This window comes from Melanostigma gelatinosum (genome assembly GCF_949748355.1).
Source record: "Melanostigma gelatinosum genome assembly, chromosome: 20".
Taxonomy (NCBI): domain Eukaryota; kingdom Metazoa; phylum Chordata; class Actinopteri; order Perciformes; family Zoarcidae; genus Melanostigma; species Melanostigma gelatinosum.
Genome location: NC_136653.1, coordinates 8,442,129 through 8,467,392, shown reverse-complemented (window position 1 = coordinate 8,467,392; position 25,264 = coordinate 8,442,129). Strand labels below are relative to the sequence as shown.

Sequence of the window (25,264 nt, the reverse complement as noted above, 5' to 3'; positions counted from 1 at the left end):
AGAATTCACTTGACCACCCTAACACCCCACTAAATTGTGTCGAAGATCCTTTTGATCTGACAGTTATGATCCCCTTTTGCACACCTCACTGACATCTCAATGTGCTTTTTCTTTCGCTCCTGAACATCCCTATGACTGAAAGTGTCCCTCGTGCACCATTGTGAGTGATGCATGTCCCTTTTAGACTGCAGGAGAATGTTGGCCTTTTTATGGCACGCAGCCATTAAACACTGTGGAAAACTCTCATTTACATCCCCTTCATTAAAGGGCTTTGAGGGCCCAGTCAATAGGAATCAATAGCCTTCCCTCAGCTTAATCAGGCTCTCCTTTTATCACCAGCTACAGAGGCAGCACATGACAAAATGCATAATTATGGTGAGACAACGGTCTTGATAATGAGCCTGTATTTATGCATACCACAGGGATGAAAGTGATGTAGGGAGTGGGATGGATAGGGTGAGGGACAGAAAAAGGGAGATAAAGGCATGAAGGCGCTGGGAGAAAAAAGGGAAAGGTTAATCAAGAGCATGTGAGGAAAGGGAAGGAGACAAAGTCAGCCAGGACCTGTTACCCTGCGTGTCCTCCTCTGGAGCACTTACAGGTGGCACGCCAGCGGTGGAAGTGATTGCTTATTTGGGCCCAGAGGATTCTGGGTGCAATTATGGTGATGATTGCAGATCAGAATGAGCACATCCTTCTGATGATAATGGGCACTAGGACATGCTGCCAATCAAGCATCATTAAAAGCACAATAAATAGCATCCCATAAAGGCTGAACGGATCTCTGTGCATTACCCCTGAGTAGCACATGGCGAGGCGCGGTTAGAGCGTGATCCGTACTGCCTGATCAAAATCAATTGTATTAGTTATAGTCCATTTGATTCCTATAGCTTCATGTGTTTGGGAGCGTGCATTAGGCCTTTTATGTGGATGTGGGCAATTAAGTGGCTCATTGGGGTGTGAGGTGGCCAATGCTTCTGTGGGGTGATGGTGAGGTCCTTCTATTACTGTTCATTGCTAAATCAATGTTCCCTTTATATTGGCATGCGGCTGCTTAAATACCATATGCGATGTTAAAGAAATGAAATGACTTAATTGAAGCCTGTAAACCACAGAGCAACATAGACTTTATGTACAAACCTATATCAACAATTAAAGGCTGATAAAGGATGGGAGTCAAAATGTGCTCTCTTTTATCATACAAGATTTGAATACGTTTAACTACAAGGGCAGCATGCAATAGTGATGTAAATCCATTAGTTTCTGTATGACTAACACTGCTATGCACTCCATATGAACATTGAATCCATCTGTTGAATTTTAAAACAGCAATTAACCCAAAGGTTTCAAGATTTCCCCAAAGACATGTTCATGTCCAAAGACATTCATAAAGCCACACAGCAATTAAGAAGAAAAGAAACACAGCTGCAATTCTGAATTCATTTTCTTCACATTTCCTTAATATATGCCTGCTAATAGATATGTTGAAATCCAGTACATGGCATCTCCCCGGCTCGTGTGAGAGTTTTGACGAGACTGCAATGGGTGGGAAAAGAGCAAACATAGATCTGGGCAGTCCAATGCATGCAATTAGTTGAATCCCCGAGGCTGGTCAAAGAGAAGACCAAGCTGACTCCAAACAAACACACTCGTAAATTGTTCCCTTTGACCCTCCAGGGACGGCCAGTGCTAGCATCAGCTTCTCAAACATGCGCCACTGGACTACAGGAACCAGTGGGGGCAGTGGGAGCCAGCTGGCGATCCAGAAAATGGGTCACAACCCAGGCTATAAAACAAGACCGCTTGTGTCCATATACACTTCCTACACAAAGGGACCTATTGCCCTTCTCTCACGCACTGGAGCATCAATCTAAGAAAGAGGGTCGGCCTGTATATTACCAAATGTCTGTGTGTGACAGATGAAGTGCTGGGGTGTGGAAAGGGAGAAGATCAGCGAAGACAAGAGCTCCGGCAAATTAAAGAACTCGCAGCAAGGCACTTCGATATATTTTTCAAAGTGCTACAAATGGAAATTGCTTCGCGTAGGGACTGGGAGCGGGGTTGGGATTTAACGAGGGGTGAATTTGTCATGGCAGTTCAAAGGAGGCCTGTGCAATATCTAGATTATCTGCAGGGGCTTCTCCTCATGGTCCTCCACCCACCACGGGGGTACCAAGTTGATGGGATTCTTCGAAACCACTCTGTGGAGTTCTCCAGTGTAAATATATTCATGCAAAAAAAAAAAAAAAAAAAAAAGAGCTGGGAAAGAGCAGGAATCAAGCACAAAGCTGCCTTCCCTGAGAGCTCCCCAATGCTTGGGCACCTCGATGTGTAATTAGTCAGCATGATCGTTGGCGATGCATCAGGTATCACCGCTTATGAATTCCCCTGTGAACACATCAACGTCTGTAATGGGCCTGAAGAACAAGAAGAGCTGCACGGAAATATTGGGGGGGGGGGGGGGGCAGTGGTGACTGGTGGCAATGTACGTCAGCACACCACCTCCGCAATTAGGATGAATGTGTCACTCCAACCAACAATAGACTGGTGTGAGGGAATATGAATGAGCGCTGCTCATCAGTTTGCTATAAGCCACATGTTTGAGCAGAAGGAAAAAAGGTCACAGGTTGTATAAGTGTACTCGGGGGGGGGGGGGGGGGGCGTATGAGCTTCCAGGGCTTAATCCCAGTTCTGGAAAATGTGATGCCGCCTGTGAAGTAATTAAAAAAACATGCAGATAAAGTATCAGTGTGCCACAGCCTTGCCAGAGCCCTGTCCATTCCCTCCTGTATATAATGACATTCACTCAAACTTCCAGAGAGGGCGATATGTCAGCCCTCTCTGGTCCCCAACACCTTCTCATTCCAACTCGTCACACACTCACGCTTTGGCCCCACTTTCTGATGCACTGGGTTAGGAGCGAGGGGTGAACCGAGTGATGGGGTAGCCCATTGCGCAGTCGCACCTTGTAAAATTCCTGGTTAACATTTTAAAAATAATTTAAACAGAAACACTTACTCAGGTCCAGGCAACAGAACCACTAAGTTGGAAACAGATGGTTCTTAAAGGGTGTCTTGTGGGTTGGTATCAGACGCAGAGGGGAGTAACAAAGTGCCGATATTTGATGCCATTGGAATGAGCTGCGCTCCCAAATGCATGCAAACATACCCCTGCAACACAGACTGCAGCCCATGGATGTAGAGAGAGACACAAAGAAGCCGACACTCTCCCTCTCCCCGTCTCTCTTCTCCTCACTTTACAGACACCTTGTATTGTGTAACGTTACACCGCTGCTGTGTTTATAGCTTGCCTGAAAGCTTAATCTGAGGGCTTAATGGGAGAGGTGAATTTATGAAGCATGCAGAGTCAGGTCAAACAACAAGGATTCAGGTCCATCTGCACAATAACAGACCCTCTACTGATCTGCTGCTCCAACTCATCCTTTCCCTTTATTAAGAAAGGATAATAAAAACTTGCCGAAGTCGGAAAATGCCAGGGAACAACACAAAAAAAACGAATAAGCTCCAAGCTTTTTGAACCTGTGATGAATATAGCGTTTTGATTAAATCATACTTCACAATGTATGCATGAATCCATTTGTTCAAGCTTTTGTTTCAGAACCAATGGTGTCCTTGTGCATACATATGTGTGACCCCCATCCCACCTGTGTTTTTCAACCTGACCTGTTGACAGGGGTCATGAGCCCTCTAAAGCTGCAGTTGGGGGTATGTGGATGCCTGTCTGTGTAATAGTCATCCTTTGATCCAGGTGGATTTGGCAGATGTCTCACACACACCACGAGGCTTAGGCCAAGGATGCAAACTATGGCCCTAGTCCCCCTATTTGCTTCTGTTGGTGGATCAAAGCCGCGCTGAGTCTCAGCATGCCCCTATAAACACTGCCACTGGCCAATAAAGGAGTAATCCAATCACTGAGAGTGCAACATGGGTCATATGAGCATACCCGAGGTCAGGGGCCAGTCACAGCCAATCAGAGAGAGAGACGGAGTGTTATAATCCTTGGGGTAAAATTTCAACAGACGTTTGACAGGAGTTTCTGAGAGCTGTCGCAGACTTGCTCATTTCCAAGTAAAGTGAGAACGGCTGAACTGTTGGGGCGTCGGTGTGACTTTAAAATCAGACGTCTGTTATTTCTTATCTGATCACTGCTGATTGAAATTCTATCAGATTATCTGGTTTCTTGCTCCGGCCCCAGTATCTCCATGCAGCAGATGATGGGGCAGGCGTCTTAAGTTTGGGCCCTTTGGCAATCTTCCATCAAGGCTTGGCTCATCTTTATTCCATCGCCCTGCGGACTTTCATTTATTTCAAAGACAGAAAGATGAGGCATTTTTGGGGAGATGGACAGCCTTTGGGACCTACCGCGATGATAAAAAAAAGATTAGATCTGCATTACCGCTGGTCATTTTCGAAGGGGAGAGGGACAAAGATAAAACAGTCTTCAGAGGAAATCCGCATATATCTGCCACGATTCTTGCAATCAAACGAAAGCATTTGAAGCATATAGCCCTCTTCTCTCATTTCTCTCCCTCTCCAATTTACTCTCTTTTTCTTCTTAAAAAATATCTTCTCGTTTGTTTTCTTTGCCTCATCTCTCTCCATTCTTTCTTTCTTTCTTCCCATATGTTTTATCTCTGAATGCCTCAATACTCCTCTGTGGTTACAGGGATAGGTCATGAATTCCCTTCTGCCCCCCTCATCCTCTCCCACTAGCCTGGTAAGTGACAGCTGCAGGCTGGACAAAGGCCTGATAATACCCTGGATTTGTCAGGCTCTGACTTCACCCATGTCCTCCTGTGACTGATGCACTGACTGTTGCGCCTTGCCAGCAAAAAAATCCCATTTCGAGATGGGGGCTGTTGCTGTTGTTGAGCTGTGTGTCATTTTGAGTGCGTGTATCCATGGTTCCTTTCAGACTCCCAAGCAGCCCATATGGGGTTATTGCGGGTCCTAAGAGGACATCATCTGGGATGCCTGCCTAGGCCATGGTGGTGGCGTGACTGGGGGGTGTGGAGTTCGGATTAGCAAGGGAAAGAACCAGCACTTATAGAGCTCCAACAGGCTGTCCAGCATGGCTGGCCCCTGGTGTACCGTTCATCTCTTGCTTCCCTAATGTGAGAAATAAAAAAACAGCTCTGCCCTGCATGGAACCACAGTTTACAGAAAATGAGCTTCAGATATCTCTTTGTCCCTCTTGAGAGCTATCCCCCTCTGTATTTCAAAAGCACCATTTGCCTCGGCACACATGCAGCCGGCCATCCCCCTTCACCCCAATTTGCTTTATTACCCCAAAGACACATGCTACAACCACTCTTCCCTACAAGTCATTACATTTAAAACACTTCATTCTTTCTCTCTATTTCATTCTTCTGTTTGAGCAATTGCCAAAATACAGGTTCAAGTTAGGAATTGGCCTTGCAGCTGTCTACATTTGAGGGAGACACAGTCGATGCCTTCAGCCCAGCCTTTTCAATGCCAAGTTTTATGGCTTCAGTTCCAACGAGAATGCGCTGGAACTGATCAAAGGCGCTTTTGTTTCTGCATGTGTGGATGTAGTACTCGTGGTTAGAAGGAAACAGGTGTGACCTTTTCTACAAAAGAGGAACTACAAGTGCTTTTGGTTGTTTTAAAACTTCCAATACTGTATGGTATACTTTTATGATGGTGTGGTAAAAGAGGAAGAGGCCAACAAAATGGCTTGAGGCGATGTTCAGGCAGAGCCAGTTGGATGGCCAGAACTAGAGAATAAATGTTTTAAAAAAAAGATGGTTGCTCAGGTGCAGTCTGGAAATGGATCAATTATTCAACCGATCCTGTGCAGCTGCTCTAGCTTGGAGTGGAGGACAGACGGGAGGTCATAGTGGCTGTCCATTTGAAGTCAAGGGGCCCAGTTCAAGAAGTTTGTATTCACAGTTAAAAAAAGGCATGCTATGTTTGACTGTAAAAATGTGGTAAAGTGAGGTTTGTTTCAGTGTAAAATGTATACCATACACTACAGTCAACTGCTAAGATTGAACTTTTACACTTACACTTACACATTGGACATTTGGTCCAATGTGACCAACTTTACATCCAACGGCAGTAACCTTTATGCTGAGTCTTTTCAGACCTCATCCACTGACTTAAAATGCATATCATGCTTCTTTGAGAGCTGTTTCAAAAAGCACCCAACATGATGACACGGTGTGCACTATTGTATGGCCACGGCTGAAAATCCATATGGATGATGGACTCTCAGAGAACTTTCTTCATCTCAATTGATGGCAACTTTTATTTATTTTCTGGTCAGGACGGCGCATGGCAGCTCCTGACTGACAGCTGCGTCCTCCATGAAGGAAGAGATGAACTTTGAAAAGTTAAGGCCCAGTCCATTGATTCAGAGGCACTCACTCACTCTCAGAGAGAGATAGACAGAGAGATAGACAGAGAGAGAGAGAGAGAGAGAGAGACACTTGGGAGCATGGTTGGGACTGCTTAATGGATTCACACTGGCACAAACACCCACCCACACATCAGGCGTTGCACCACAGTAAGTTCAGAGCAGTGCCACCTCCTAATGAGACAAAGCTACGCTGCATGCTAACGATTAAACGCATGCCCCGAAACTTGCAAGCACACATAAAATTCCTTTGCTGGATCATGCTCAAGAACTCCAATTCCCAACATCTTTTATTTTCAAAGATGCTTCCAAACAATATGAAAGCACATGTGTGACAGCCTAAGTCTCATAACAGGGTGAATAATAGCCATTCAGTAATACATTTCCATGTATGTTACAGCTGTTTGAACAGAGGCATCTGATGAGTCAACATTCCTCTTCAGGGGAAGTGTGGCTCTTAAATAAGGTCTGAAAGCCATAGGCTACAGTATCCATCGAAACAGGTTAGCTCAGCTTTTATGAGCCCATCAGGCCTTAAAGACAGCTTTCATGAGCTATCAGCTAGCTCGACACCAAGAGGCCAGAGGAGAAGTGAGCTGGGATATACTTTATGCTCTTTGGCTCCAAGTATACTCTTTTATGGACCCTGACACCAAAATGTTTGGACCTAGAATAGGCTGGCGCCGTGAAATATGAAATTGGTAGCTGTGCTTTGCATTAGGTGACATCAAATAAATGTCCAGAGCTGCAGCGACGAGTCACCTTTGCAGGTTTCTCTCCTAAGCAGCACTCCAAATCCCAGAGAGGGCTGGAGAATTTCGGGGGAAGCAGCGGCTAGACCCATCGTCAGCACTTAGACAAGAGGGAGCCATGTGGATCTTGAGACGAGTTTGTCCAGCCAAGTGTGGATGCCTCGAGTGCTTTGCATAAAACAGATGCCACGTCTGAAGTTTGAAAGTTAGTAAATTGTCGTGAAATTAAAGAGAAAGGAAAATAGAAGGGGATAACCTGCAAAACAAATTCAGTTTTGGAACTATGGAGTAAGCTACTTGTTCTCCAGTATTGGTTTACTGCTACAGTCATAGTCCCACTTAAACAGTCCTACAGACATCTCCAACCTGCCTGGCCAGGTCCAACTGAGCTCATCACACGGCTGTGTGATCCTGCAGCCCCCCCCCCCCCCCCCCCCCACATGCCAGACCCCTCCTTCCCACTTGACTTACTTTTTAACTCTGCATTCTGAAACTGCCTCATCCTTCAGCTGCTCTCATGTGCTGGAATGCCCACAGGCAGCTTGTTAGAGAGGCACAAGTTTTTCCGAGCATGGCGCACCGCAGCGCCTCGGCACAGTAGCAAGAAAACAGAGAGGCTGGAAGGGAGCAGTTCAAAGACGGGTCTTGGGGTGAGCCCCTGCTAAAATCCAGAGAATGGGATGGAATATTGCTCTGATGAAAAAAAAAAGATTGTGATATCAGCAACCATCAAACCTCATCCAGTGTGCCATTCAAAACATCTCGGATATCAAGTGGCATGAATGATTTACGGACTATTTTCCCTAGGACATCCGCTTTTGCATTATCCTACCTGCAGGCAAAACATCCCTGTATGCTGATTTTAAAACTTGCAGAACTAATTGAAAGGCAGCAGTTGACTCGTGGATGTCTGAGCTTCTCACCACCACTTTAACATATCCTTCCAAAACATTGAAAAACAATCCCCATATGCCACTGCAGTACCATGCATAGTGTACTGTAACTCTGACCCAAATAAAATCAAGTGTGCTGTTTACTGCGTGTTTACAGAATACGGAGAGTTCACCATCTGGTCTCAGGAAGTTGATTTTCATACCGTTCTGTGAAGAATGTAAACCAATGTTTGCCTTTGGGGAAAAACAATCGATGGTATGCTTGAACACGGTTAACAGTGTGTAGAAATAAACCTGACGGATTAAAACACTGGTATGATCCTTTAATGCAAATGTATGCAAAGATATCATCATGTGAATGAGCAGATGAATCCACTCCAGATGCAGATATTCACATGCAGCTGGTCCACTCTAACTCGTTTGCTATTCCAGCACGTTGCCAGAGTGACACACTCACTGGCTACCTATAATGAAAGGCTAATATTAGATTTCAAATGGGCCGAAGCAGCGGTGGTGTATTGGCCATATATTAGATATGCATTCAGAAATGCATCATTTGACATCTGGTGCATCATTTTCAGTGGGATTAGAAGGTTGCTTTCTCTCCTGCGGCATTTTCGGTTATATGTACAGCTGTTTGTTTTTTTTAAATCCCCATTTGACAGGCCGAGCAGATATCCTGTTTTTCATGAGGCCACTGAGTTCCCCCAGGTTTATTCTGGAAGAACTACACTTGTAAAGTATCTCAATTACTCCAGCGTGGCATCACACTGTGCTGAACGCAGACAATCGCTCCCTTTCCAAATGTCAGTGCCTGGCGCTCAACGGGCGAGTCACAAGCCGGCGGTAAATTATTAACGCCAGCCTTCCGTGGGTCTCCTCGCCGTCCCATACACAGGCAGCCCCCCCAAGTCTTCCCTTCCACGACCCCCTGTTCCGCCGCTACTTCCTCTATACATAATTAAATGGAAGAGGTGCAGTGGGACGCCAGTCAGTCAGAGCCCGGGGACACTTTTAAACAATATTGATAGTGGGTGTAATAAAGCAGAATTAAAAAGATGGCTTCCAATAATTCTTTTGCTCCTGGCGCAGCTGGTCCCAGCTTAAAGTGGTGAGAGGAGGGGGGGGGGGGGGGGGGGGAGACGACTGGTTGATGGTACTTCTACGGAATGGATGGATGTACAAAATAATGAAGGGAAGGGAATAGGAGGAGAGCTGGGGAGCTGTTACCCGTTTACCCTCCCCAATGTCCCCTTGCGTCCTGTACTGGCTGCTCTCCTGTGTCCTCCATTACTGGATTAAGTCCTCAGAGTCCTCGACTGAGAGCCAGAAAGACGGAAGAGGGAGGAGGCCAGGGGTCGTGACCTTTGGTAAAGGCCACGCAGACAGACGAGCAAAAGGAAGAAAAAGATGGGGCTGGCAGCATCGTTTCAATTCAGGCTATCAATGTTGTGTAATAATCAATGTGGGGGTCAGGAGGTGGGCAGATACTGACAGATAGGCGGACGAAAAGAGGAAGAATAAAAGGACAAAAATCTGAGAATCAGAGCTGAAAGGACTAATCAATGATCACATACCATACACATACCAGAATGATTCGTCTCCCATCCTTAAACTTGATGACAACAAATAGGTCATGTATAACAATGTTGTTGAGCATCTGCACCAGTCCATGGAGTCGCAAAGTCAAACCAGCGAGGAGGAAATTATGCCACTATTGCTATCTCCCATCAACCTACAGGAGCCTTACATATGTCAATGCCCCTTCAACCTGTGACCCTCACATTCATGACATCATTATCAACCCAGCCAGACATAATGTTGGCCTGTCACCACCATGATCTATGGCCACGGCGGCTCTCTGCCTTAATGAAGCCGTAACGTCGCCTTAAACTGCCGAAGCCTCGCCGGGCCTTTGCCGTGCCCGTCATTCGGCTTAATGCGAGTCCGCATCCATCATCTCGCATCAGGCATCAATCAATCAGAAAGCCCCTGTGACAGCTGGGAACCCCCCACCCCCACGCCTTCAAATCACCGCTACGACCACCGTACACACACACACACACAAACTCATTGGCTGTGATTATAATCTCAATTATCATCATGACTGCGGGCCACAACTTCTCCTGTGACCGACATGCTAATCAGGAGCACTGGCAGTCAATAATCAAAGCATGGAGAAGGCCATCGGGTTAAGGATGGGTCAAGTGTAATTATATCTTTTAATTTCAATTGGTTTTAATTAATAGGACTGGACCTCTGCGAGAAAATGATAAGGCTTGAAGGAAAGCAGAGTCAACACACAAAACAACAACCTGATCAACCATGATCTTGTGACATTGCAGTGAGGCCAAAGGTGATCTCCGAGTGTCCTCGTCCTCCTTCGAGATTTAGTGGGCCAGTCCATGTTGGGTGCAACAGAAAGGTACTAGGTCAGCTGTGACAAGCTTTTAGCTTTTAGCGGCGGTGGCAGCGTCCCCAGCACACACACCCCTTGAATAAGAAGGGCAGCAGCTAAAGCAAGTGTCAGTGGTCATCTCTTTAAGCCAACATCAGTCCCGTCCTGTTTCTTCTCAGCCACACAGGGATTTGAACCAGCGTAACCTAAGATGGGCTTCGGGTCTCAGCGAGCACACAAGAGATCTGATAATGTTTCTCCATGCCTTTCAACAGACAGGCTAATAAGGACAGCTCTGTCATGAGGCCACATTGTTAGCGTTTCACACAAAAGAGAAGAACTTGGAATGGATATCACAGGGATGAGAAAAGGGAGAAAGCAGTTCTCACGAACCTCCTCTCTCTCTCTCTCTCTCTCTCTCTCTGCGTGTCTCTTACTTCATCTCACAACACAGTACCTCCCCCTTTAGCAAGGCTCTGTGATAGGCAACAGAAAAAGCCCTATAAAGAAGACACGTTTTAAATGTGACACAGCAAAGCACTCAGCCAAGCTCCTCATGAGAGAATTATTCAGGCCTGGTTAGGTGGCTCATATTGGCACCCGGGGTTCGGGCTGCACTTTGAGTGGAGGGAGCTGAGGCACTGGTGACAAAACACTGTCACCTTCAGGTGGTTTGAGGAATGGGTGACGGGGAAGCCGTTTGGCGACGACGGTGCTCCCTCAGTCCCAGACAAGCTGCAGAGGATTAGCCCCCCGGCGCTAATAAGAGAGAGACCAAGCGGCCGTGGGTTCGCCCGCAGATGGCCACTGTGGTGGGTGATGTGTGAATGAATGAACCAGTGGGTCGAAACTAAAGACAATATGACTACATCTGCCTGCATACACACGCACACAAGTGTACGCGCATATCTGCAAAATTCTCATTATCCCTAACCCCCAGCACGGGGGAGGGGAGGGGTAGGGGGGAGGGCATGGGAACAAAAGCATTAAGTAGGAGTGAGCCCTTTAATTATAGGCCAGTGTTTGGAGAACTCTCAATAGAGCTGAGAACACACTAAATGCAAACAAATACCCTGTTATTTACCGTAATCTTCAGCGCAAAGCTTCTATGTGTAGAATATCTACCTGAATATGTAATCCCCAAATTGAATTTGATATTAAAGTACAATAACTGCAGGGAAATGAGACAATCAAGTGAAGTTTATTTGATATCGTTGTTGCTTTCCTGTGTTCCTGGGTGAGTTCATGTGAAGCCCAAGACCACCTCCTTAGATCCACTAAATGAATAAAACACAATACCCAACATCTGCATGCTCTACATTACAATGGCGTTGGCAGCTTGAAGGCCGGCTAACAGTTGATACTAAATGAGTCTTCTGGAGTGCGTGAGTTGTTATGTGGGTCCGTGCAGTGGGGAATGCGTGAGGGATGGGACCCATATATAACTTGAGTGCTGATTGTGACCATATGACCAAGTGAGAAGTGACAGCTTTCCCTGTCAGTGCATTTGACAGGCTTAAGGATAACGCCACATGCCTGGCAAATTGGATTGGAGCTCTGGTGGCTTTGCAAAGAAAAGAAAAAAAAAAGAAGAAGAAAAAAAAGGGGATGAATCCTTCGTCCCTTCCCCCACCTTCAGAAATTCTATGAAGTGAGTGATGAGCCGGTAATAGGTAATAGTTTCTATTTCATGTTTTAAAGTCAGTGCGGAGGTTGGCCAGCAGCTGATAAATCATCATTGGTGCAGATTAAAGACCATTGTCACCTTTAAACAGTCCTACCCCTCCACCCTTTTCCATCCATGCATTGGCAAGGTGATCTTCTGAAGAAGACCGGGACAAGGACAAGAGAGCGGGCTTTTAAAACTTCTGACGTTCACCGACGTGTCTGAAGAAGAACACCGTACGGGTCAACCGGGAAAGAAGTCATGAAAAAGACTGAAAACGAACATCTCTAACGTGACTAGAGATGGAGTCCGACCCTTACCATCTTTCACCAATAACACCTAACATCCCGAGAGTGTCAGCCATCTGCACACTTGCAAGAATTCATCACCATCGGGAGACTTAATGAGAAAAAGAAGAAAGTATCTCAACAGGTGGTATCTTTTTGTCGTAGTCTAATCAAAACCAAAGCATTGTCAAAAATAGCTTTATAAGGCCTTAGAGGCCAGTTAATATGGCAAAGCTTAACTTATGCTATACACAGGGATCTTGTAAAGATTAATGAGAGGGGAGGAAAGAGAGAGAAAGCAGATTGATGTGTCAAAGAGAGGCAACAACTTTAACAAGCAAAAGCAGCTGGTAGCAGTAAACAGCGGTTGCCAATTGGCTGCCGTTCACAGAATGGCAATCTCCAAAGCAGGGCGTGGCAGTCGTGCCAAAAATGGAAGCAAAAAAATATATGAAAGTCAGTTTGGCTTCCAAAAGTCGCTTTAACGTGGGTAACAGGAGGGATCGGGGTTTTTTAAAGTTCAGTTTTCTCTTTTAGATCTGACGAAAACAATTTATGGCAACTGGAAGATCTGCATGCAACCAAGAATGCATTGGCTTTACCATTAACAGCAAATAAACAGTCCGATAAACTTAAGCCGCTGACTGACACTCGTCATTGGCAGATTTGTGTTGATGAATGGCCAAATGTCAGCGTTTACTCATGAATCAATTGGAAAATCCTTAAAATTCCATCACATCCTATAAAGATAAGTCATAAAACGGTTTCAGGGATTCATTTCAGTCCTCTTCTGCAGCTTTTATGTGTGCATTTTGATGTGCTTGTGTGTGTGCGTGGCCCACCCTGAGTTCATCTTATGATAGACAGAAGTTTTTCCTCTCCTATATGGTTGCTGTGCTTATTGTAAAATGTCTCCAGGTTGTTTTAGAAGTGAAACCTTGTGGCAGGTTACGATCGTTTTCCTTAGCGTACGACCATATTTGCACAAGGCCATTACAATATTACCCAAGAGGGTGATTTCCAGAATTATGTAGCATGAATTGGCCATTGCTCCAGTGAGTCCCATATTCTCCACTGCCCGGCTTATTTCAGTGATGGCGGCTTTGCACGACAAGTTTCTAATGGCCTGAAATGGCGATTTCTCTGTAGGCGCTTTCAGATTAATTCCCTGCGTTGAATGGGAATAGATACGCGAGACAAGCCCACTCCAGAGGAGTCAGATCCTTGTGTCTGGGATGTAAGTGGGCAAAGATTACGTGACAGCATCGGGGGTAATGAGGGCTCGCCGCATGCTCTGGTCGCCGTGTCCCTTCAAGAGGAAAATCTCCGATAATGAACTCTAGACCTTTACTCAACCTGAAAGAGAGAGAACTGGAGGAGCCTGACACCGCCATTGTCACGATCAGCATACAGACAGGCTGCCTCTCGGGTCTCCTGTCTTTGCTAACACACAGTAACACACTCCCATGGCACATGGAGGGAAATGTGTTCTCAGGGAAATACCTGTTCACCGACATAAAACTTTCAACATATAGGTTCATGCACACAATTCCACTATCTCCACAAGATTTAGTGTAAAAAAGAAAAAAGCACCTAAAATCCAGTTGTGCTACAAATACAACTTACACCTCTTCTATCCCCGCACGCACACACTGAAAGCTATCTGGGACACTAAGACATGTGGGCAGGTGGAGACGGGGACCTAACCACACAATCCTACAATCGATCGCTCCACCACCTGAGATGAACACAATTCATTCTCCATATATGTTTACATTCTATGCAAAAATAGTTGTCTACTACATCAATAAATTTGGCTTGACTTGACCAAAATCTGTTATTTTGAGATTAAGTTGTGAATTGTAGTTGTTGGCAATCAATAAAGCGACTGATTGCGATTTGTGGGAAAACTCGTGATGAGAAAATGTGTGGATTTGGACACATTCATTACTCACACAAACATAATGTACCCTGAATTACCCAGACTTCCCATCTATACACTCTAAAAGGTAAATTCATACACAACAAGAACACATTTTGCTCTCTCAGGCAGACTCAGGACCTGAGCCCAGCATCTGATTTCACATGACCATCTCATCGATCACAGCTTACAACTTCTCAGATGGACAGCTGCCGTTGAGAGCCAGAGGTCCCGGCTATTACAGAGCCGTCTCATCCATTTACTTGCAGATCAATGGCACAGTTACTGAAACGGCCCTCGGAGCAGTGTGTCATCCAGCCCGGACGCTTTAACTGCTTCGGTCGCACACTAACTCCTCTCTCGCTCACCTGGGCCCGCGTCCGTCTTCTCAGGGCCGTCCTCACTCACCTCGGCTGTTTGTTTGGGAGATGTACTCCGAGACAAGACCGTGACACGGGCCAGTGAGCCGTATTAAAGTGTGAAGGCGCCACCGGGTGTTTTTCTTTTTTTTTTGTTGGCTCGTGTTCTTTAAAGCGTCTCTCTGATTAACAGGTCGCACGGAAACAGAAGTCACTTTATGAATAAGTAATGGCTGTGCCTGGACGCTGCCAAGTTCAGTTCTAATTAAATGTCACATTTGGAATTTTTTTTTTTTAAAACACGTGGAGACGTGAGAAAAAAGTGGACTCCCCTCCTCATTTGGGCATGAAAGTGAGGTGTGATTGCGGCGCGGTGGGGGATTAACGACTCGTCATTAAAGACGATGATGATTGTTGCCGAGGCTCCGTCTCAAAGTCACCACACAGGGAAGAGGGGGACACCCGGGAACTCAAACTGAAAGAAATGCATGCAGGGGGTTCAAAGGAGTCCTGGACAACATTGTTTTCCATCGGCCTTTTCTCACGCCTGTGCGCGCACACGCACACATATACACACATATACACACACACGCACTCTCTTTGCGATGGACTGACCATTGAAAGCCCTCCAAAGAGACTGAATCGAATAAAGCCGTCAGTGGATGGAGATTAAAAGGAGTGCTACACAGTAAAAATCTGATTTATGAAGCTCCGGCCGGGTTGCTACGGGGGCTTTGGTGCCATGGTAACCCACTGAACGGTGAGGTCAAAGGGGCGGCTGAATAAGGAGCTCACAGAAGGCGGAGAAAAGAGAGGAGACTTTTAACCTCTCACTGTTCACATCTTTTCATCCAGCCTCAAGCCTTTACCAGGCTAACACATAAAGGTAGAGTTTCAATGGAGAGGTCAAAGTCCTCTTCATAAATTACACAGGCCTTTTCTCAGTGTCTCATTCAGGGCAGAACAGAGCTGTTTGTGTGCTGAATGAGACACGGATTTAAAGGCAACAAGTTCATGATTTTAACTTTCCCTTTCTGTTCTTCGCCCTCTCCCATCCCTTCACTGTCCTTTATTGTCAGTCCACCGCTGTGCAGCCAGTCTTTCAGCCAGCCAGCACTGTGTGGCGGTTCTGAGACCCACCGTGGCTAGTGCTGCCTCAGTGTGTCGTTGTGTTTTGTCCGTGGGAGATGTCCTGTGCCATGCTGCTGTGTCCGGGGCCAAGGCCCTTTTCCTATTGTCTGCCGCCATATGGAAGCCAGCACCAACATGGAGATAAGCCTGTCCTCATGCTGTTCCCTGACCTTCTCAGGCACCCAGCTGGCACTAAATGCAGAAATAATTATTATCCCAATTACCCGGGCCAACTCGGTCCCCTATTTGTGTGCTGAGAGTGAAGGGGGGGTGTTCTCTGAAGTGCTGGGGGAGAAACTGTGGAGGGAGGTCCCACACTAAGAGGATGGCCTCATGCTGCCTCATACACTGTATATTAAGTTGTCTGCCTCTGTAGAGAGCTCATACAGGGTCTGTAAATCTCGCTGATGATTCACTATTGTGCTGCTGACAAGTATATGAGCCTTAACCTTTGTTTGAACCTCGTTGTTAAGCTGATGCTATTCAAACATGCCTTGTTAAAAGATGCAATGCAAAGTTATAGTTGCATGAGGTCGGGGTGATGATAATACATGGAGGATTTTTTTTCTAAAATAATCATAATACATTTTAAAGTGGATACATTTGAAAAACAATTCATAATGTGATTAAATATATTTGCATTTAAATGACGCAATTACAATATTGTTAAAACTATATGAAATTGTCCGTTTGATATTTCAAAATGTTCATTATTCAGTCTTAAACGACTCTCTACGCGACGATTAGGCTGATTTTTAAACAAAGTGCTCCAATAGATTTTGAAGGGCTTTTACATTTTACTCTGATATATTCCATTATGCAGAAGAAAATAGAGCCTTCAAACACAGTAAAAGGCCGGATTTTTCAGCTGCCACAGGAAAGAAGTTAATAATGCTTCAGGAGTTAAAGAAGACAAATGAAGCCTTTTGATAATAGTTTAAACTTGTGACCAACTCAGACAGCCACCACTCCAACAGCAGGCAAATACATGAAGAGTTTGAATGGAATATGACAAATGATGAGCAACAGAAAAAAGACCTCCACATAACACAAATACAGTTTTGTGATGTACCTCCCTCTACTTTTGTTTAATACTGCATACAATGCATGGAATTATGACCATGTTCACTTTGCACATATTGATATATTGTACATGAAGTTATGGGAGACGACCTTTAATACTCTGTTAGTTCTGTTTAGTTATCACAATGGCAAACAATGAATTCTTGGTCTTTAGTCACAACGATCGAACAGTAGGAATATTATCACTTTCTCTTCTCGTTGAAAACCATCTGGCTGGACTAGGTGTGATGTTCGGTGAGAGGAGAAGCATGTTGTCAATGAGCAAGTTCTTTTTTGTGAATGAGACATCCTGTTCCATAAATAAACATTGTTTAAAGGGAAGTCGTTGAATCCTGCAACAGAGACACAGGTTTAATAAAGTTGGCACCGGCCTTAAAAACCTGCTCCTTTCACCTCCTCACCTTCCTCTAATCAGTTCCTGGTGCACACTGGAGCTGAGAGACACCGGGGTCTGGAGCAGGAATGCTCAACAGATGTTCCGGCCTTCCAACTGCTGGAGCATCTGTGTCATAAACGCTGTCGGACACGCTGAAAGATGGGATGGACAGACGAGGCAAGTGCAGAGCTTCAAAGAGGGGAAACGTCGGCGGATTTAGCTCTCTCACAATGGATGTGTTCACTGGACGTGGAAAAAAAAGAAGCCCTGTGAGAAAGACGTCCGTGCTCTGAAGCCCCTCGAGTTTTTTACCGGAGTGGAATCCACATCCAAGAGAGCCCGAAGCAGAGGCGGGAGAAAGTGGGGAAGATAAGCAGCCCTCAGTGGCAAAGCAATGTATAGCACGCAGTGTGTGAAGACACTCAAGGGCTGAGTCATCATCCGTGCTGAATGCCACATCAAATGGAAACCCATGTAGGCGAACCGCTCCTCAAGAGGCTGTCATAAGATAAGGTGCTGTTATTATTTGGGCACGACAACTTAAACACAGCGAAAGTACTTGCAAACATGCAACGACAATAAACGTATGAAGCGGGCCGTATTAACTCCCAGCCGGAATGAAATAAAAGTTGCAGAAGACGGCGGGGCGAAATATGCATAAAAAAAACAAGTGACGGCATCATTAGTGCCACAACTGCACCATCCGCTCAGCTTATCTTTGCACTTTTATTGCTTTTTTCTCCCCGTGGTGAGACGTTAAGGCTGCCGGGGACGGTGCCAATTCCTCCCCGCAGATTTTTCTCCTGACTGAATGTCACGGGAGCTTTGGGCGCTCAAATCACTTTAGAAAGCTGTATTTTATTGTGTCGTTTCGCTTCAGGGCTCGAGCTCCAAAGAATGAAGGGGAAAGGGGGGGGGGGAATATCATATCCATGCCAGGAGAAATGATCTCACTTATCTTCTCCGGATCTCGGTAAAGGTTTCCACTAGGTAGATAAATAATGAGGTAAATGCCACGATTGGAGAAAAATTGAGGCGGGATTATTTACATGGCTCTGTGGACCAATGAACACATCATGTCTTTATCGACTTCGGCCTGTCAGAGCTTGTCCTCTGCTTGACACATAACAAAGTAGATCCACATCCCCTACCCTACAGCCTGAGGTGCCTTATAGAGGGTAAAGCAATTTCGGTGCTGAAACTAGATCCGATCGTCGTCCTTAACACCGCAAGAAACCTCTGTCTGACTTGTCGCGTCAAAGGGAGTGACCTGAAAGAAAACAAAAACAGCGCACACCTCGGCAGAGCAATGGAAGCGACGGAGGGTGGATTCCAAGAGATTAGCCTGCCAGCAATTACATATAAATGCCTCTATCTGGTCTTGCCTCACTCCATCACAAGGAAAATGTTAAGAAGCGAAGAAAGGAGCAGCGGGGTTGATTCGACTGGGGCTGGGGATTAGGTCTGAGCGAAGGCACTTTGAGTTATTCAAATCTGCCCCCCTTTGTCGAGGTACAAAGCCACTGCCGGGAAGGTGCAGCATGACTTATATTCCAATGAAGGGAATAAAAAGGCAGAAATAAAAAAAGAAAGCAGACAAGCGACCCCCCCCCCCCCCCCCAGCTGCCCACCTCTGCAGTGTTCATTAGCTCGATGCTGCTCGGGCGAAGGCTTCAGAAGGAGACGCGCCCGGATTGGATCGTCCTGCGTTGGCAGGTGTGCGGCTATAAAGCGGAGGAAAGCTGACAGAGTCCACTTTTAATTAGGGCCACCTCTGTGAGAGGTCACTCGGTAATGAAGAGGTGGCGAGGTAGAGAGGGTTTTGATAGAACGGTGATCGAATGTCACCTTGAAAGAAAAGGAGAAAAGACAAGCTTCATTCTGCGACACTGACTACAATGCAAGCCACTTCGTCAATCACGTTTCACATTCAACATGAAAGAGTCTGAAGAGTCCCGGCCTGTAGCTTCTCATGTACTCCCACCCTTAGAGGCTGCACACTGGGGCTTTCTTCTGTCTCTCTTGCCTGTGATCTTTTCCCTCAGTGGATGTGTGTGTGTGTGTGTGTGTGTGAGAGTTGTTGCCAATGAAAGTCAGACTGGCATTGCCGCGGAAGACGATGGGAACACTGACCTTCTCTTTGCCGTTACATCCTCCACAAAAGATGAAAATGGCTCCTGTGTTTCTGATAACCACACTGTATCATCAGTATATCCAGGATGGATGGAGAGATTGTGTGTGTGTGTGTGTGTGTGTGTCAAGGGAGAAATGTGTTGCAGAGAAAGGAGATGACTCTGTGTCAAAGAGAATCCCAGAACCACTCATCTCCCTCCGCTGACGAGACACTCTGCGCTCACACTGGAAAAAGCTGAGCAATGTGTCTGTGTGTGTATATATATATATATATATATATATATATATATATGTACATGAGTGTGAGCCGGTTCATTCTACAATCCGCTGGAAAAAATGACTTCTCGGAGCGTCTGACCTCCATCTGTCGGATGCTGCTGGTGCCATATTTGTTTTTGTTTCATCTGCTGAGAATCAGAGAGTGTAATCCTGTTGAAACGGGCAGCATCACAGGCCGTTTTACACCAAGAAATGTGTAAAGCGGGCTTCTTTTTCTGTGTGGGAGAGGGTTTGTGGGTGTGTGTCAGACACAGGAAGAACATCCAGGACTTTGCTCAGATGGCCGCCCGACTTTCTGTCCGCTAACACACACACACACACACATTCTTTGTATCTCTGACAGAGCCTCCAGTCGTCTCTCACTTACCCCAGCAGACAGTGCCCCAGTCTGTCGTCAGCACATAAAGACTCTCTGCTCCGAGTGTATGTCCATGGTCTGTATGTATGAGCGTGTTCTTCTGCCTTTGGGGGATTTGTGCGTACTTGGGATGGAGTTCGTACAGCTCTTTTGAGTGTCATCACATCTTTCTGATTGTGTCTGCTGGATTGTACCCCGGAGAGACTGAATGCAGTCAATGATCGAAACATCAACACGTGCCAGCAACACTTCTTGGTCTTCAACGTCAATTGCTGAAGCGTTAAGAAGTTGAAACTGAGTGTTTGTATGAGAGCAGATTCATCCAGCGGAGGAGGTCGTCATTTATTGTTTTAAGTAATGGAGTGAAGTTGAGTGTGAACAGCTCTGACAGCCTGGGGGAAATATGTGTTCCCAAATATGTGATGGCACCTGTGCAGAAAGGGATAGGTGGTGTATGGGCTGCCCCATCCCAACTGTTACTATCTAATGGAAGGATGGATGATTTACTCCAGTTCATGGAGTAGTCGGAGATATTAGAGAATGCTTCCATGACTTTAATAGTTTCCTGTAGTGATGAGTAGGGGTTTTGTAGGAAGAGCAATATATCATCTGCATAGAGACTGATCTTGTGATGGGTGTTGAGTGTTTGAATTCCTTTTATGTAGATGTTCTCACGAATAGCTGCAGCTAACGGTTCATGGTGGTGAAAATGGTGAAAAGTGAGGGAGAGAGTGGGCATCCTTGCCTAGTCCCCCTGTGCAGTGTGAAGCTTTGTGAGGTTTGTCCATTAGTGATGACAGTGGCTGACGGTGAAGTATATATCATTTTAACCCAGTTAATAAATGATTCCCCAAAGCCAAATCTTTGTAATGTGCTTGTGAGAAATGTCCAGTTTACTCTGTCGAAGGCTTTTTCTGCATCCAAGGAGGCTATGATGGTACCAGTTTGTTGTAATGATGAGTAATTGATTAAATTAAACAGTCTGCGTGTGTTAGTGGATGAATGTCTACCTTTGATAAAGCCGGTTTGATCTGGATGAATTATGGATGGAGTGACTTTGTCTAATCTGTGAGTTAGTGCCTTAGTGATGATTTTAATATCTACATTGAGAAGAGAAATGGGACGGTAACTAGAAGGAAGAGTTGGATCTTTGTTTGGTTTGAGGAGGAGTGATATCCTGGCTGTGTTCATGTTGGCTGGAAATTGCAAATTTTGTTTTATTTCAGTTATCATTTTGTTAAAGAGTGGAGCTAGAATGAACCAGAAGTGTTTATAGAACTCAGCTGGGAAGCCATCGGGACCTGGTGCTTTGTCATTGGGCATAAGATTGAGAGCAGTAAAAAGTTCGTCCTGTGTTAATGGTGAGTCAAGTATGTTGATTTGTTCTTTGTTAAGCTGTGGTAAATCAATGCTGTTGAGAAATGAATTGATGTCTTCTTGATTTGGGTTATTTTTAGATGAATATAAATTGGCATAAAAACTTCTGAAGATTTTATTTATTTCATCGGGTGAATTTGTGGGCTTCCCTGCAGAGTCCTTGATGATTGAGATTGTTGTTTTTTCTTTATTTCGTTGAATTTGATTTGCCAGATATTTACCGGATTTATTGCTATGGTGAAAATGTTCTGTGTATGAGGAATTGAGTTTTATTATTTATAATTTCATTTATTTGGAATTTGTACTTTCTTAATTCGTTCTGGGTTTCCGTTGTTGAGTTACTTGCATTAATGGTTTCGAGTCGGTTGATTTGTTGTTCCAGTTCAGCTTCTTGTTGTTTTTCTGTCTTTTTTTGTAAACAGAGAATGAGATGATTATTCCTCGAAAAACTGCTTTCCATGTTTCCCACAGAAGGGTTGGTGATGAGTCTGGGGAGTCATTTATTTCTAAGAAGGACGCCCACTCTTTTTTTAATAAGACTATCAAACTGAGGGTCTTTGAGATGAGATGTATTGAAGCGCCATCCAGTGATAGGTTTATGTAGGGTAACTCTGTTCCAAATAAATGTTAGGGGAGCATGGTCGCCAATAATGATAGGATGGATCTTCGAGTCTGAAATATTAGATATGATTGAATTGCTGTTGAGTATGAGTGGTGAACTGGTGAGAAGAATGAGTATTCTCTTGAGTTTGGGTGCTGTAATCGCCAAATATCGGCAAGACCAAAATCACTCATGAACTGTTTTATCATGTCTGTGGATTGCCAGGTACGCTTATTATTTGGATTTTTAGATCTGTCCACTGATGGGTCGACAACTGTGTTGAAATCACCTCCTGTTATGACTGGGCAGTTACAAATGTTTGAGAAGGATAAAAAAAAAATTACGAAAAAAGGATGGGTCATCAGTGTTCGGGCCATTAAATTATTTTTGCATGAAATAAACTTTAATGTGTGCGGGGCGTGTTCAAATCAAATGAGCGGTGTTTTGGCATCATGCATAACATTTTTGCCCTCCTTATTGGCTGCAGAGGGTAGAGGGACGGTTTGAGTGACCTTTCACACCTCTGTGTGTCAGCAGAGGCAGCGGCAGGACGGATGAGATGAAAGTCGAAGGGCTGGGGCAGGTGGAGTCTGATTCAATGTGATCCGGCTTTTCTGTCCATCAAAATGTCAAACGACAAGCCCCATCTCTCTCTCTCTCTCTCTCACACACACACACACACACACACACACACACACACACACACACACACACACACACACACACACACACACACACACACTGAGTGAGTAACACTGCATGACATTTCACCGATCCTGACGGGGCCAGAGAGCAGAGAGATTCTGGCCTCTGAGCGCCGAGCTCGATGATTTTCATATGAACTCCTTGCCAAGTCAAGTTTAGAATCGCAGTTTGATGACTTCACGGAGCAATTTTAGACCTTATTGCAGCTGCTCAAAGGCTTGCAGGGCCAAGATTAAGGTGTAAAATGGCTATATCTCAGTCCTCTTATCAATAATGGAAACAAACCCAGCAATCTTTACGTATTCACAGTGGCAAAAAACACGTTCATAAAGACCTGTCATCCTGCATTGGTGCACAAACATGGCTCCATTGTATTTACTGTCAAGGATGTCTGCCTGGTGAAGACACACCGTACATAGGTGCCATTAGAGCTGCAGTTTCTTTCATTCAGCGGCTACAATCGAGGGTCCTTAGCTGATTGCTTTGATTGATCGCACAGGGCGGTACAAGGGAGTCGCTCACAGAACACCCCCGCCATCGACTCCCTGCACATGGGAGGGGCCGCGTGGCATTGGTGGAAATAAATCATGTGTTAAAATTATATTCTGATGTGGGGGCCTTGAGTGCATATTGATTCGTAATTATTTGTACTAACAGCGGCGAGGGAGGGACAAAGCCATCCATTACTGTGTGAAAATAGGCACGGGGATCAATGCGAGCGCAATAAGGATCGGGGCGAAAAAGTGCGGCGGCCGCTCCTCTCTCCAAGGCGATCATTAGCCCGAGCAGAAGAGAGGGGCTGGCCTTTACAAAGCTGATGGTGAATTACATTCCATTCACAGAGGAAAAACTGACCTCGCTGCTCTTGTGGTGGCACAGGCAGCTATGTAATAACAGGGACTGTGGGTCCGCGGGGCAATCATCCATTGCTCTCTGGCCTTTTTTCCCCCCACTTTTGTCCGTTTTTTCCTTCACCGCCGATATCTTGTCACTTGTCGTGTGATTTCGGCACATCAAAGACGAATGACGTCACAAAGTGAGACCGTAATAAGAGAGCGCAGGGGGATGAAGTACGAGCTGCGCGCACACACGAGAATGAGGTGACGTCAAGATGGCCCGGCGTTAGGGTTAGAGGTGGAAATTGGACAGAAAATATCACACACACGTAGAGCCATGGCAGCCAGACACAAAGGGTATCCACGGTGCTCTTAACAATGTGATGTCATGAGAAATTCGGTGTGCTGAATGTGGAGACGACTCATTTGTGTCTTTTCTGGAAACCCTGAATTCCCCATCGTGTAGACCAAATAGGACTCCGTGCTGCACAATGACCCGCACAGGCTGTCAAGGTAGCAGAGAAGTAAATAGGTACACTGTGAAATAATGCACCGTTTCGGACAGCGTAAAAGCACAAGGCAACTTTATTCCAGGCAACAAACTGAGGGAGAGGCAGATCCAGAGACAAGGCAACGGCTCAGACAACACTGTTCCCAGTTTCTACTCATTAAGACGGGGAGATCTGAAGAGAAACAAACTGCAAAACATCAAAGAAAAACCACCTTCTCCTCAGTTGGAAAATAGGAGAACAAATGTAAGCTATCTAAACACATTAACCTGAGCCTACGGGCCCAGAGAATATAAACCTGCTTAGCTGCCCGCCATGTACACATTCACCCACACACACACACACACACACACACCGAGGAAAGAAAAGGCAATCTCATCCTCCCATTATGATTTGATAGCTCAAATTGTAGCAATGATCCTGTGGGTTTTGTGGATGAGCCCAGAGCCTGTTATTTCACCACTGGGCACCAGGGGATGGGCGAGGATGCTATTGCAGCCAACAAAATGACCGTTAAATCATCGGCTGCGAAGCCACTCTGGACTGCGAAAGAGCGTGCACCTACTGCCTGATGTGGCAGGAGTGTGTATGCGTTGGGTATGCGGCGCTCTGCCACCGACGCGCATTGCTCGGACAAAAATTGTGTGGACGCGCGGTTGCGTTACCTGAAGCGCGTATGTATGGCGGCGTATACAGCCACTGAAGTGCAAATTGTATACAAATACAATGTGCATGAAGCGTAGCCAAGGTTTGTTTGTGGAGGTCATGCTCCACATTATCATATGAACCGCAGTGTGTATTCGCATGCTGTATAATATGGCTCCAGATAAGAGCATGATGAGATGTATGTGTTTACGATGTAACTGTGGCAATCCAACACATAATGTATGCATCTACTGGGCTTTGGAATGTGATGGTGTTTGCAAAATGGGACAGTTGGTGTTTGCCGGTGTGTGTGACAGCAGGACTTTTGTTCCTGTGTCCCGCCCCTCTAACAGACACCAAGCTTGCCGCTGGCTGTGCAATGAGAACATAGACGCACGTTGTTGTGAGTCCCTGCTTGTTGAATGATTCAGCTATATGACAACACTAAAGTAGCCTCTATTTTTAACAGTTGTCTTCAAACCACTTGGCGTAGTTCTCTGAACTATGAGCAGTGAGCATGAACACCAAACCTTGGGCACAAGCCTAAATGACTCAG

At 45.5% G+C, this 25,264-nt stretch overlaps 1 protein-coding gene across 3 annotated transcripts in view; it reads right to left on the bottom strand.

Moving 5' to 3' along the window:
• Positions 1-25,264, bottom strand: part of LOC306794148 (partitioning defective 3 homolog) — a gene marked incomplete at its 5' end in the record, with an annotated part of 334,738 nt that overhangs the window by 20,534 nt on the left and 288,940 nt on the right. The window lies entirely within an intron of this gene.